We start from the raw sequence: 13390 nt of genomic DNA, 5'->3' as shown, positions 1-13390 counted from the left end.
TGTGCAAGTAATGTCAGCATGTAGTTATAGGTACTTGGATGAACTTTTGTTTAGAACATTGTAGCTTGTGTATGGTGCTTAGGTGGTGTTGTATAGGGAGTGCGAAGGTAAATCAATATGGTATTTGTAGAGCGCAAACTACTCACCCCTATGGGTGAGTAGAGCTGGGGATCAAAGCGAGAGGTCTGTGCTGCAAAGTGAGATGGTCTGGCTGCTGTGCCACAGTGGAGAATACATTTTGGCGAGGGTGCGGGAGTTGGCCTATAAGGCCATAAAATAGGGGGCCTAAGTTGTAAGTTATATGGTGGCTCTAAAAAGAGCCCTTGTGTTCATTAGTTGGACCTACATATAAGTGCGAATGCACAGCTTCCAGTTATTCAGGAAAACTCGGTTTCCCTGATCTGTGAAGTGTGCTCCATCACTTCTGTATATATCTGCCATATCAAAACGTATGTTGTATATGGACCCCATTTTGTGGTCTCTGAGGTATGCAGAGACAGCTTTGTTGACTTTTTTCCGAGATTTTTCAATCTGAGGACAAAATTATTTGGACCATTTCCACTTCTGTCTTTGGCATATATTGGAATATACAAAGACAGTTTGAGGCAAAAGTAACATCAGTTGTCCAAAGGTGTCCTTCATAAGCATTTCCAAATCTACCCCAGTCAATGTGCCTAGGTCGTTTCCACCACAGTGCACAATCATGAGGTCAGTGTGTTGGAGATGCAAACAGGTTTTAACCAAAGGCAACAATTGGTGCCACTTCAATCCTCTCTGTCCAAACCATTTAATGTCCACATTTTGTAAACCTAGGTCTAAGTCAATACGTCTCTGTTCTGCATACCTCTTGCACCAGAAAACATAGCTATGTCCTACGATCCACACTAGCATTTTGAAGGTTTGGCTGGAAGGTATGGAAAGATGTCTGTAGCTCATGCAGTTCCTTCATAGAATAAGAAATGTGTTTAAAGATGGGGAACTAGTTTCTTTTCGCATTCAAAACGGTACCTGGTTGGGAGATGAAAAGCATTGTTTTTTAAAATTAGGGTGCACATTCGTTTTGTGATTGGTTAAGAAAAAGCAGTTTGCATGTACATATTATAGTACATAATATAGGATAATATTTGCTCAACTCAACCACACCTGCTACTTGCATTTGGAAGGCACTGTTCGAACTTAAAACAATCGTGAACTTTTAACCTGCACGTGCCGTTAAATGTTTGAGAAAATGTTGCAAAAAAATATCATTAGGTTTAAAAAAATTGATGTACTTTTAACCTCCACGTGCTGTAGAATGTCCTAGAAAGTGAGTTGATAGAATATGTTGCATTTCTGACTTCGATGTGAACTTGAATATTAAAAAAACTATTTATATGGAAAAGTAGAAAGACAGTAATAGACAGAATTTTTGAAAGCTAAAAGAATCAAGGATCTATTGTAATTCGTTCTTGATTACCTACTGGTGGTCGCCAGTAGGTAGGTATCACTGTTAACGGTCTGAAAGTGCGGTGTTGCTCAGAGTGGCATGGTGATGACATGATATGGTGCTACACTCGGGTATGAAACCGAGAGTCTAAACCGTGAGGTCATTGCTGTAAAGTGATGTGGTCTGGTGTTTGTAGCATATGTGTGCAAGTAGTGTTAGTAGGCATTTATACCATACAGGGAGTGGGAAGGGAACTACTGACCGCTACTGTGTGTTGATAGTATACCGGAAGCGGGATGCGAAGTAGTTACGCCTACCGGTGTGAAGACTTGGGGATGAAACCGAGCTGATTGCTGTAAAGTGATGGGCTCTGGGCGGTGTAGGATACTAGCCACTGTAGTATAAGTGTGTAAGTAGTGTTAGTATGCGTTTATAGTAAATAGGGAGTGGGAAGCGAACTACTCATCCCTACTGGTGTGAAGACTCGGGGATTAAATCGTGAGCCTAAATTGTGAGCTTATTGCTGTAAAGTGATGTGCTCTGGGCGCTGTAGCATACTTGTGAAGAAGTGTTAGTTTACGTTTATACAATATAGGGAGTCAAGACTCGTGGATGAAACTATGAGCTCATTGCTGTAAAGTCATGTGCTCTGTGTAGTATTCCATTGTAAGTCATAGTAGAATGTTAGTATGTAAATCCACTGTTGAATTGCCTACCTGCACTCCGTCCCCGGTCCACCACCGATTCTTCGGTTTGTGTGGAGGGACGGTTAGGTGCTAGAGGGAGGGTTTCTCGTTTCCGGCCTTGCTCCAATCAGCTTCCTCCAGCTGTTCATGCATCACCTTTAAATTCCTAAAGCATCGCGCTACGCGCAGCGGACGCACATGACGGAAACAGACACTGTTACTGTAGTTGAGAGGAGCACCTGTGAGAGGAGCACCTGGGTAAGGGCTCCCGGTCTCACTTGGCTATGCAAGTCTGCCCATTTTATTCCACACATTGTTCATTTGATTGCTGCTTTTTTAAAATATTGCTTTTTTAAAAATCCACTGTTGAATTGCCTACCTGCACTACGTCCCTGGTCCACCACCGATTCTTCGGTTTGTGTGGAGGGACGGTTAGGTGCTAGAGGGAGGGTTTTCCCATTTCCGGCCTCGCTCCAATCAGCTGCCTCCAGCTGATCACGCTTCACCTTTAAATTCCTAATGCATCGCGCTACGCGCAGCGTACGCTCATGACGGGAGCAGACATTGTTACTGTAGTTGAGAGGAGCGCCTGGGTAAGGGCTTCCGGTCTCACTAGGTTACGCAAGTCTGCCCATTTTTATTCCACACATTGTTCGTTTGATTGCTGCTTTTTTAAAATATTGCTTTTTTAAAAATCCACTGTTGAATTGCCTACCTGTACTATGTCCCCGGTCCACCACCGATTCTTCGGTTTGTGTGGAGGGACGGTTAGGTGCTAGAGGGAGGGTTTCCCGTTTCCGGCCCTGCTCCAATCAGCTGCCTCCAGCTGATCACGCTTCACCTTTAACCCCTTCGATGCTGCGCAGATTCCGCCGCTGTGCTGACGGAATCTTGCGCGGGCGTGGTCATGACGGAATGGTTCCGTCATGAGCACAGCTCAACCGTGGGTCATGACGGAACCATTCCGTCATGAGCACCGAAGGGGTTAAATTCCTAATGCATCGCGCTACGCGCAGCGGACACGCGCAGCGGGCGCGTCAAAGGCAAGCTTGTCTGCGCCCATCCGCGCCTGTCTAACGCTAGACGCTGGACATGCTGCCCTTTTTACCAAAGCCGGGCCGATTTATACAAAAAAGGAGCTGATAGCCATTAGAAAAAGGGTGAGCAACTGTAGACAGTCTTGTGGGAATATGATTGAGGGACCTTTCTGTTGTTTGAGCTGTGGCTTAAGTGCTACTTCTACGTTGTCATCATGTGCTTCTCTCCCATGATCCAAGAAGGCCGTTAAGATTTTCAACCTTAATTGTCGTTCTTTGGCTAAACATTATGCTGCCATTTATGACTTGTTGGAGGACTCCTCCCCGGATGTACTCTCTCTCACCGAAATGTGACTTTCGGATGAGATAACGACAGAACATGTCCTGGCGCTTCCTGCAGGATATAGCATCCTTACCCTTAATAGGTTGACCAGAGTAGGGTGCATTGCGGTGATTTTTAAATCAGTCTACCCATGCATGTTTACCAAGCATATTATACCTGGTAGTGAATTTGCCCGTTTCAAGGATACATTCAGTCCCAATTATACCATGTCAGGGCTTCTGATTTATAGGCCCCCTGGGCCAGCCACTGCTTTTAAGGCTGCATTTGTAGAGGCGGATAGCGCGCTAGTTACTAACACTGCCAACTTTACAGTCACCGGGGATTTGAATATCCACTTAGAGAAATTTGATGACCCTGATGTGGCAAATTTTATAGCAGATATGGCAGCTTGCCAACTACTACAACTTGTGTTAGGCCCTACACATGTGGCTGGCCATTTGCTGGACCCAGTTTTTACTAATGTACCCTCAATCACAGCCCTTGCTCCTACGCTTATGGGATGGTCCGACCATTACTTGGTCCCTATGTCCCTTCAGGAGATATCTCCTTTACAGAGTTCCGACCAGACTTTCTCGCTCAAACGCCCCTGGCATAAGCTCAACTGGGATTCTTTCCAGGCCCGACTGTCTATTACATGCCCCAGCCTGCCTAACGATCCTGATGAGGCTTATGGCGTCATTACAGACTGGATCAGTCGGCCACTGGAGAAACTATCCCTGAATCGCAAAACTCGATCTAAGCCATGGTATAACAGCTAGTTGGCCGATCTGCGTAGAGAACGTAAAAGGCTGGAACGTATTTGGAGAAGAGATTTTAACATGAAGGCGAAGGATAGCTATTGGGTGGCAGTCAAAAGCTATCACAAGGCCATTCAATTGGCGCGCGCAATGTTCTATGCCGACCTAATCCGCAACAGCGATAACCCAGCAAAGAGTGTATTCACAATACTTTCCAGCTTTAAATCACAGCAGTCCAACGTAGTGCAGAAAATACAGTCCAGTGAGCAATGTGAGGACCTTGCCTCCTTTTTTATTAAGAAGGTAGATAACATCTATAGGCCCTTTCCTGTTACAGTTATCACCCTGCCAGTGGTAGGGCACGATCAATCTGCCAATACCTTGGAGTCTCTTGCACTCATTCCCACAGACCAACTGCAAGCTCTGTGTAGGAAAATTAAGTCTGGCTCACTGGCTGATCCCCTTAAACCGGAACAATTCAGAAGGGTGTTGCCTACTATATTGCCCTTCCTGAAACAGGTAATTAATATGTCGCTTTCCACCGCTACTGTGCCCAAAGCATGGAAACATGTCAAAGTGCTACCTCTATTAAAAAAACCTGTGCTGGACCCGGATAAGCCTGAAAATTACCGCCCCATCTCATTACTCCCTTGGGCTGCTAAGATTGTGGAAGCGCATGTTAATTCTCTCCTCTCAAAATTTCTGACAGAGAATGGTACGCTGGACCCCTCCTAGAATGGTTTTCGACCTGGTCACAGCACAGAGTCTGCTATCTTGGCGGTGACAGAACATCTTTGGTCTGCTTTAGACGCTGGGCAAATGTCGGCGCGGATCCTGCTGGTTCTCAGCGCCGCGTTTGACAGTGTCTCATGCTATTCTGTTACAACGTTTGGAGGAGGTGGGGATCATTGGCTCGGCCCTGAAGTGGTTCACCTCATTTCTTAGTGAGAGGTCTTTTAGGGTTTCTGTCTCCCCTTTTGCCTAAGGCATTCACCCCATCAAACAAGGTGTCCCACAGTGCTCCTCCCTCAGTCCCCTGTTATTCAATCTCTATGTCCAACCGCTGGCAGCGGTAGCTAGAAATAGGGGACTGACCATGGTCTCCTACGCCGACGACACTCAGCTGGTGGTAGCACTCTCGAGCGACACCAAGAGGGACGCCCTGATGTTTCGGGGAGACCTGGCAGTGGTCGCAGAATGGATGACGGCTAACTGCCTCCAGTTGAGTGCCAGTAAATCTGAGGTGTTGTTGGTGGGAAAGGACCATGCGTTGTGGAGTGAGCTTTGGTGGCCAGAAAACTCCCGATCCCCCTAAGCAAGTTGTCAAAAACTTGGGGGTATGGTTAGACTCATCACTCAACTATCAAGTTCAAACTAAAAAGGTAGCACAGACATGTTATGGGCTCCTGCGGGGGCTTAGACCCCTATTGGGGTTTTTTGACCCCCCCCGACTCGCCAGACTATCATCCAGGCAGCTATAATTTCCAGACTGGATTATGCCTGTTCCCTGTACTTATGGGCTAATAAGGCCGAGATTGCTCAGCTTCAACGGGTTCAGAATGCAGCAGTCAGATTACTGATTGACTTGCGCAGGTCCTGCCCGGTGCCATCCACAATCCACAGGCTTCTGGCCAACCTGGTCACCTCCTATGTTCCTACTCGCCAGTTACGGTCACTTGGACAACACCTAGTGAGGGTCCCTAGGTTCCAGAGAGTACAGGCAGGAGGCTGTTCCTTCCGTAACAGGGTAGCCCTCCTCTGGAACTCAATGCCACTTTCACATACAGGGCCACACTAACTATCTGATGTTTAGGAAGGCCATAAATACATACTTATTTACCTGCGTGTAGCTCCTGTCTTCCTCTGTGTTAGTCACTCTGCTTACAGTGCCTAGACGCCCCTTTGCTGGGACAGCTGTTGCGCTATACAAATGGCAGTAACATAACATAACATAATTCTACTAGAATCTAAGGGGCATATTATCAAGGAACGGCGTTAAAATTATCGCCGCTTTAGCGGCAGGAAACTGATGCTAAAACGGCGATAATGGGCTTGATAATATGCCATAGAGAATTCCAATAGAAGCCCATGTTAACACGAGAACATGGGCTTCTATTGGAATTCTGTACGGCATATTATCAAGCCCATTATCGCCATTTTAGCAGCAGTTTCCTGCCGCTAAAGCGGCGAAAATTTTAACACCGTTCCTTGATAATATGGCCCTCAGTATGTAATGTTAGAATGTAGGGCTGTCATGAGGAGAACCTTGCGGAGTTTGTACACGGTTCTGGATTAGACAGTTGCTTTGCTGTCTGCTCCTGTTGGTGGTTGTTTCAGGTGTCTTGTTTTTGTGTAATAAATCTACTTATTGGATTCACTGCTGTCTGCCTCTTCACTACATAAATTTGGCGACGAGTGGGAGAAGGCAAAAAGAAGGCACCACTCAGCACTATTTCAAAATTGATTGCGTTGTGCTGAAGACCCGTTTTGTTTGTGTAGCTGTTTCTACTCATGCCAGGGTCGTCGGCTCATTGAACTATGTCATCCGACTTCTGGTAGGATTGATATTTTTAGATTTTGCTCTTCCTCTGCTTCTTCACTACATTCTGGTCGCTGTACTACACGTGTGTAAGTAGGGTTATTATGCGTTTATACTAACAAATGCATCATGGTAGTAGGGAGGGCGGCCTCTCAGGCGCAGCTTATACAATGTCCCAGGGTGTGCGTTCGCTGGACATTTGTGTTTGCTATTAGAGGGTGGTGCATGGCTTCCACCCTGTGATATCAAATACTTGTTCGACTACTTGAAGCAAGAGGCGGAAAACCTCGTATCGCTGTAATAGAGGGGATGCGGATGGTAAAAATGGAGAGACAAGAACAAATAAAGAAAGCGGGGTCTCACCCGTTCTTTTATATGAGGCCCCTGGTGGGTGGGTAATGTTCCGTGGCCAATCCAATTATAATATTGCGGGGTCTCTGGAGGACTGGGGATCTTAATGTCACGTGTAAATTAGGCGTGGAAGGGCACAGAGATGTTTTGCAGGCTGGGGAGCACCACCTTCCAGGGTATTGTTTACTAATTGTTCGGGGGGTTCGAGGCCAACTGAAGTCCGGGGATCGCCACACTCCAGGTCTTTATTTAAATATGCAGGGTGGGCCTCGGCAGTCCCTGAAGCCTCGGTGGTCCTAGGCAGTGACTTATTTGTTCTGTAATCACACGGGCAGTACTTATGGTGTTGTAAAGTGATACGCTTATAGAACTCTTGCAGTTGTACAATTACCCAGGCTTCATTTGTCTAATAGGCAGTTAGATTATGTTTTTTAGGTGCACTCTAATATTAACTAATGTTGTCCTTAAAATCTCCTATAAACAGATGATTTTCAAAATAAACAACAGAGAAGTGTCGTCCGAAAAAGAAGACCTATACACTCAGTTATTTATTTGAAAAAATAAGTAACCTTTATTAAAACAGAAATAAATAGAAATGTAACTTTAATAGAACAGTATAATAAAAAAAACGTGGGTTGGACTCCAGTGGAAGCAGCGTAGGAAACCTGCAAGACAAAAATGAAACATAAGTATTTGTGCTATGTGGAAAAGGTAAAGAAAGGTAGTCCGAATAAAAGGACCATAGTGAGAATGGAAGGAAGGGGGAGTGGGTGGAAGGAAGCAGGGGAGGGAGAGTCAAAAGAAGAGAGGGAGGAGGAGACAGAGCATCGGCCTATTGCACCCAGCCCCTTAGTGTTTGCCCTCCGTCACCGGTTTGTCTAGGAAGCTGAGGTCTGCGAGAACGAGTGTGGTTCAGCAAGTCCTTAAAATTAAATACATGAGGCCAGAGACTATGGGCCATATTATGAAGGAAGGGCAAACTTTAGCGACAGGAAACTGCAGCTAAAGCAGCAATAAGGGGTTAATAATATGCCCTTGTGAGTTCCCTTAGAAGCCCAGGTTCTGGTGCGAACCTGGGCTTCTATGGGAATTTACAAGAGCATCTTATCAAAACATTATCGTCGCTTTAGCGGCAGTTTCCTGTCGCTAAAGTGGTGATAATGTTATCGCCGTTGTTTGATAATATAGTCCTACATTATTAGCTACGGGAAAATCGCTTGCATGCACCTGTGCACCCAGGGTGCTGCACCTCAACCCCTTCCCCCACACTGTGCTCAATTGTAGATCTTGCACACCGAGGCTTCACTGCTCACCTGCCACCATTTGTGTCCCACGACGTGTTGGTGCAAACTCCTAGTCCGGGGTATGTTTGTACGATAGACCAGGTCTCCGTTCTGGGAAGGTGTCTTGATACCACGATGGAAGGTGTCAGAATGCCAGGGCATCATTGCGGGGTCAGCTCCCGCTCTGCTCTTCTTGTAGCAATCAATGGAATGTCTGAAAAGGGAGAAATAATTTAATGGTGGAAACGTCTGGAGGTAAATGAAGGATAATTTCAAGCTTGATAAAAAATAGGAGTTGAGTGCATCCTTTGTTTTTGAAGTACGATCTACCAACTGTTAGTGGTAATCGTGGTTTAAAGAGGAGTTGGAGTGCACGAGAATACACAAGGTTAAATAATAATATGTTATGCCAACGTTCACATACAAAGGAACAGAGCGCATGCTAGAAGCATAATGTGCGCGTGTAATGCAGTGGCGGGAGCCTGTGTGCATGTACACTTAGTAAGGAGCTCACTACAGTGTCCTAAAAGCCAATGCCACGTATCTGTAGGGCAGCGCTGCCCGCTGGCTCAGGCCTACAGTACGGTCCAGCAGGTCCTTAAAATTAGACCAATGTGACTGAATGAGGTCAGAGATCACATCCTTTCGCACGGCAACATCGCTTTTTCGCACGTGCGCACTCTGGGTGATGCACCCCATCCTCCCACACAACCGCCCTCAACAGGTGTCTGTAGGGCAGCGCTGCCCATAGGTTCAGGCCTACCTTATGGTATAGCAGGTCTTTAAAATGAGACAGAGATGTTACTGAATGAGGTCAAAGATCACATCATAACACATGACAATATCGCTTATTCGCACGTGCGCAGTCTGGCTGATACATTCCATCCCTCCCGCAGCACCGTGCTGAAGAGGTGTCTGTAGGGCAGCGCTGTCCGCTGGCTCAGGCCTACAGTACAGTCCAGCAGGTCTTTAAAATGAGACAGAGATGTGACTGAATGAGATCAAAGATCACATCATAACACATGGCAATATTGTTTGTTCGGACCTGGACAGCTAGGCTGAAGCTCCCCACCCCTCTCGCCGCAGTGCGCTCAACTGGAGACCCTGTGCACCCAGGCCGCTCTGCTTACCTGCTGTCATTGTTGTGTGAGCAAACACTATGGGCAGCAGTGCTCACAATTCAGATGAAGTGTTGATTGCAGGAGAGTGTACACCTCATGGATCCCTTTCGTAGACGATGGGCAGTAGGGCTCACAATTTAGAGCCCGTGTTGATTGCCAGGATGGAGTACACCTCATGGATCCATTTCTTTTTTTTATTGCGCATTAAGATATGCGAGGTGTATGCCGCAAATCATTTGAGGTAGTGTGGAAGAAGAGGGACGTGTGACGTCGTGGTTATCCTATTTATACGTATGAAAAGTGGGCTGGGCTTGCGTACACCAGGCCAGCGTAGGGGTGTGAATAATTGTTCAGTTCCTGCCTGGCCAGGAAGTGTACTTATGTGTGTTTCTTTTGTAGTTTTGACCTCGCAGAGTGTGCAATTTAGATTAGTGTAGCATGTGTCGGGAGGGCGGAAACTATCGTTAATGAGATGGCATGTGATCTAGGATATGCAGGCTGCCCGTGGCTGATGATGCTCCTTAGAGCCAGCAATACCCAGGCCGAAAGGCAGCACAATAATGTGCAGACACATACACCAGGGGCATCGTGTAACACATATTTGTTTTTTGATGGAACGTTTGAGATGCATGGCAATCACACATGGAAGGCTAATGTACAGAGCCTGAATATTGATCAAGATGATCGTTGCATGTTGTGTGTAGTATAAGATATGTGTATACAGGAAAACACTTTTCAAAAAAGCTTTCTAAGCAGAAGAGGTGTCTCTCATCAAACGCTGTCGAGAGAATGAGTAAAATGGGTGGGGTCGTTCAACTGTTACAATGGGAAATGTTATGAACCAATCAAATGCTTTTTTTTAAGGTCACATGGCAATCGCGCAACGAGCGCGCAAGGAGGCCTCACCCGAAGCGATTTTGACAAAATATATGTATCATAATATAAGTTTATTACAGTTAGAAATATATGAATGTTTAAAATAATTTAGATTTTCGCGTGCTCTCATATACTGTTTAAAGTTATTTAGATATACTTTTGAGACAAGAAAAAAGGGAATGGCGTACCCGGCGTGATACTATACGTCTGTGACGTAACACAGGGTCTGGCAGCGTGTACTCGTCCAAAACGCAACGCGCAGCAGGCGCGACCCCATACGTACATGACATAACGCATGGCTTGGTACTGCATACCCGTCGGATACCAAATGGTACCTGGGGTGACTTTATGCATATATGATGTTACGCGGGACGCGGTGCCACAAACTCATCGGATACGAAATGTGCATCATTTACGAGTTTAGCAATATGGCGGATAGGATTCGTGTGGTGATGGAGCTTGGTACGCTACCGGTATGGGAGTGCAGATTTCTCCCCAAAAAAAAATATATACATATTTTTTGGGGAAGATATAAAACATTACATGATTTTTAAAGTTAAAAACAAGAAGTTTAATAGAGTTCAAAAATATTTAAAAATATAATAGAAAAAATATAGGTTTTATAAACATTAAAATATTAAATTAACATTTAAAAAACCTTCGAAATTCACTGAAAAAACCATAGGTTTTACAGGCGTTATAGTTAGGAAGTAGCATTTAAAAAACCTTAGAAATTCACTAAAAAAAACATAGGTTTCAGGAACGTTATTGTTAGTTGAACATTTGAATCATATAAAACCAGAGAAATTCACCTGTTATAGTTAGTTGAGCTAACTATAACTTGCGCGCCTGCAATGCACTGCTGATGATGTCACATATTACATCACTCATGACATGGTCAGTGACATCACTGATGACATCACTGATGACATCTCAAATGACATCACTCATGACATCACTCATGACATCACTCATGACATCCTCCACGTGACAATCTGATGCACATAGTGATGCTCTAATATAAACTTCGATACACCAATTCTAAAATGCTGACTACTATTTTTGAAACCATACACAGAATAATGCCATATACTAGATAGCACTCACTATTTCCTAGGTCAACACACACATCCAGTCACTTATACATGTAGTTACTCATCAATAGAGGACTATAATATGCACTCATACATCTATACATGCAGTCACACGCTGCCACTCATCCATAGAGTTACTCACACTCCTAGTCAGTAATGCAAAGAATGAATCACATACCCATTTAATCATGTATACAGTTATACACACCAACTTCGTTATTTTTAGACATACCACATCACTTATTTAAACAGATACTAACACATATTTACTGTCTTATACAATCACTGATAGAATCAGACACTTATTTATACACCCACTCTTGAAATAGCTTAGTCTCACGTATACTCATTTATATACTCTAACACTCACATTAAGGGCCACATGCATCAACGAGAAAACTGGTCGCAAACGGGCAGATTAGCAGAATCTGCCCCTTTGCGACCGGTATTTTTGCATTTGGGATGCATCATCCCAAATGCAAAAATCGCAATTCAAGGAATCTCTAAATAGTGATTCCTTAAATTGCAATTGCATTTAAGGAATCCCGAATTGAGATTCCTTAAATGCAATGCATTAAAGTTAAAATATTAGCGATTTCGCTAATAGGGGAGCAAATTACCATGAAGTTGAACTTCATGGTAATTTGCAAAAACTTTGAAAAATGCACTTTTGTGCATTTTTCAAAGTTTCATGTTGCGAACACACATGCCCTTAGAGCATGTGTGTGTGCAACATATGTGCACAGATCAATTTCAGGGGTGCAATAGGGTGTCATTTTGACACCCTTGCACCCTTGAAATTGCATGAGCAATTTGCGAGTACCTACTGGTACTCGCAATTTGCTCATGCAATCTCCAAATCATTCCTATGGGCCTGGAGGCCCATTGGAATGATTAGGACGGCATTCCTTAATTGCGACTCGCAATTTGCGAGTCGCAATTAAGGAATTTGTAGGAATCGCTATTTTTATAGCGATTCCTACATGCATAAGCTTTTGCAATTCCTTAATTGCGATTCCTTGAAAATCGCAATTAAGGAATCGCAAAAGTCTTTGTTGATGCATGTGCCAGATAGTGGCTTAAAACATAAGTAGTTAGTCACAGATATACCACTGAGACATTTGTTCACTCACCAACCTACCCATAGACACACTAACTCACCCATACAGCCCTTTTCAGATGCACTTTTTAATCCATACAACTAATGAATCACCCACTCAGACATCTATGCACAGACTCATCCACCCACCCACCCACACAGACACTCAGGGACCCATACAGATACTCAGACAACAAATCAATACCCTATATAGACATTCATGTAGGTATTCAGCAACCTATGCAGTTGCTTACACACCAATGGAGAGATTAATACTGACTTTTACACAGTTTAGTCATTAACCCATGCATTCAGTAAGATATGTTCAATCACTTGCTTATACAGTCAGTCACACACATACAAAATAATTCCTTTAGGCACTTGTAAATGCATTCATTCTTCAATACACCTTGGCATATATATATAAAACATATTTACATTTTATAGAAACACACATTCACTGGATGATGTCATGAGTGATGTCATTTGAGATGTCATGAGTGATGTAATATGTGACATCATCATCAGTGCATTGCGGGCGCGCGAGTTATAGTTAGCTCAACTAACTATAATAGGCGAATTTCTCTGGTTTTATATGAGTCAAATGTTCAACTAACTATAACGTCCCTGAAACCTATGTTTTGTTTTGTGAATATATATATATATATATATATATTTATATATATATATATATACTGCAGGGTCTCAGACCGCTTTAAATTACACACACACATAATACATTGACAATAAATCATATGTGTGTAAAATAATGTAAAGGATGTGTTACATAAGACAGTG

Source organism: Triturus cristatus, chromosome 2_2 (genome assembly GCF_964204655.1).
Source record: "Triturus cristatus chromosome 2_2, aTriCri1.1, whole genome shotgun sequence".
In the NCBI taxonomy this organism is placed as follows: domain Eukaryota; kingdom Metazoa; phylum Chordata; class Amphibia; order Caudata; family Salamandridae; genus Triturus; species Triturus cristatus.
The sequence above is the reverse complement of the archived record's forward strand: the minus strand, read 5'-3'. Positions refer to the sequence as shown.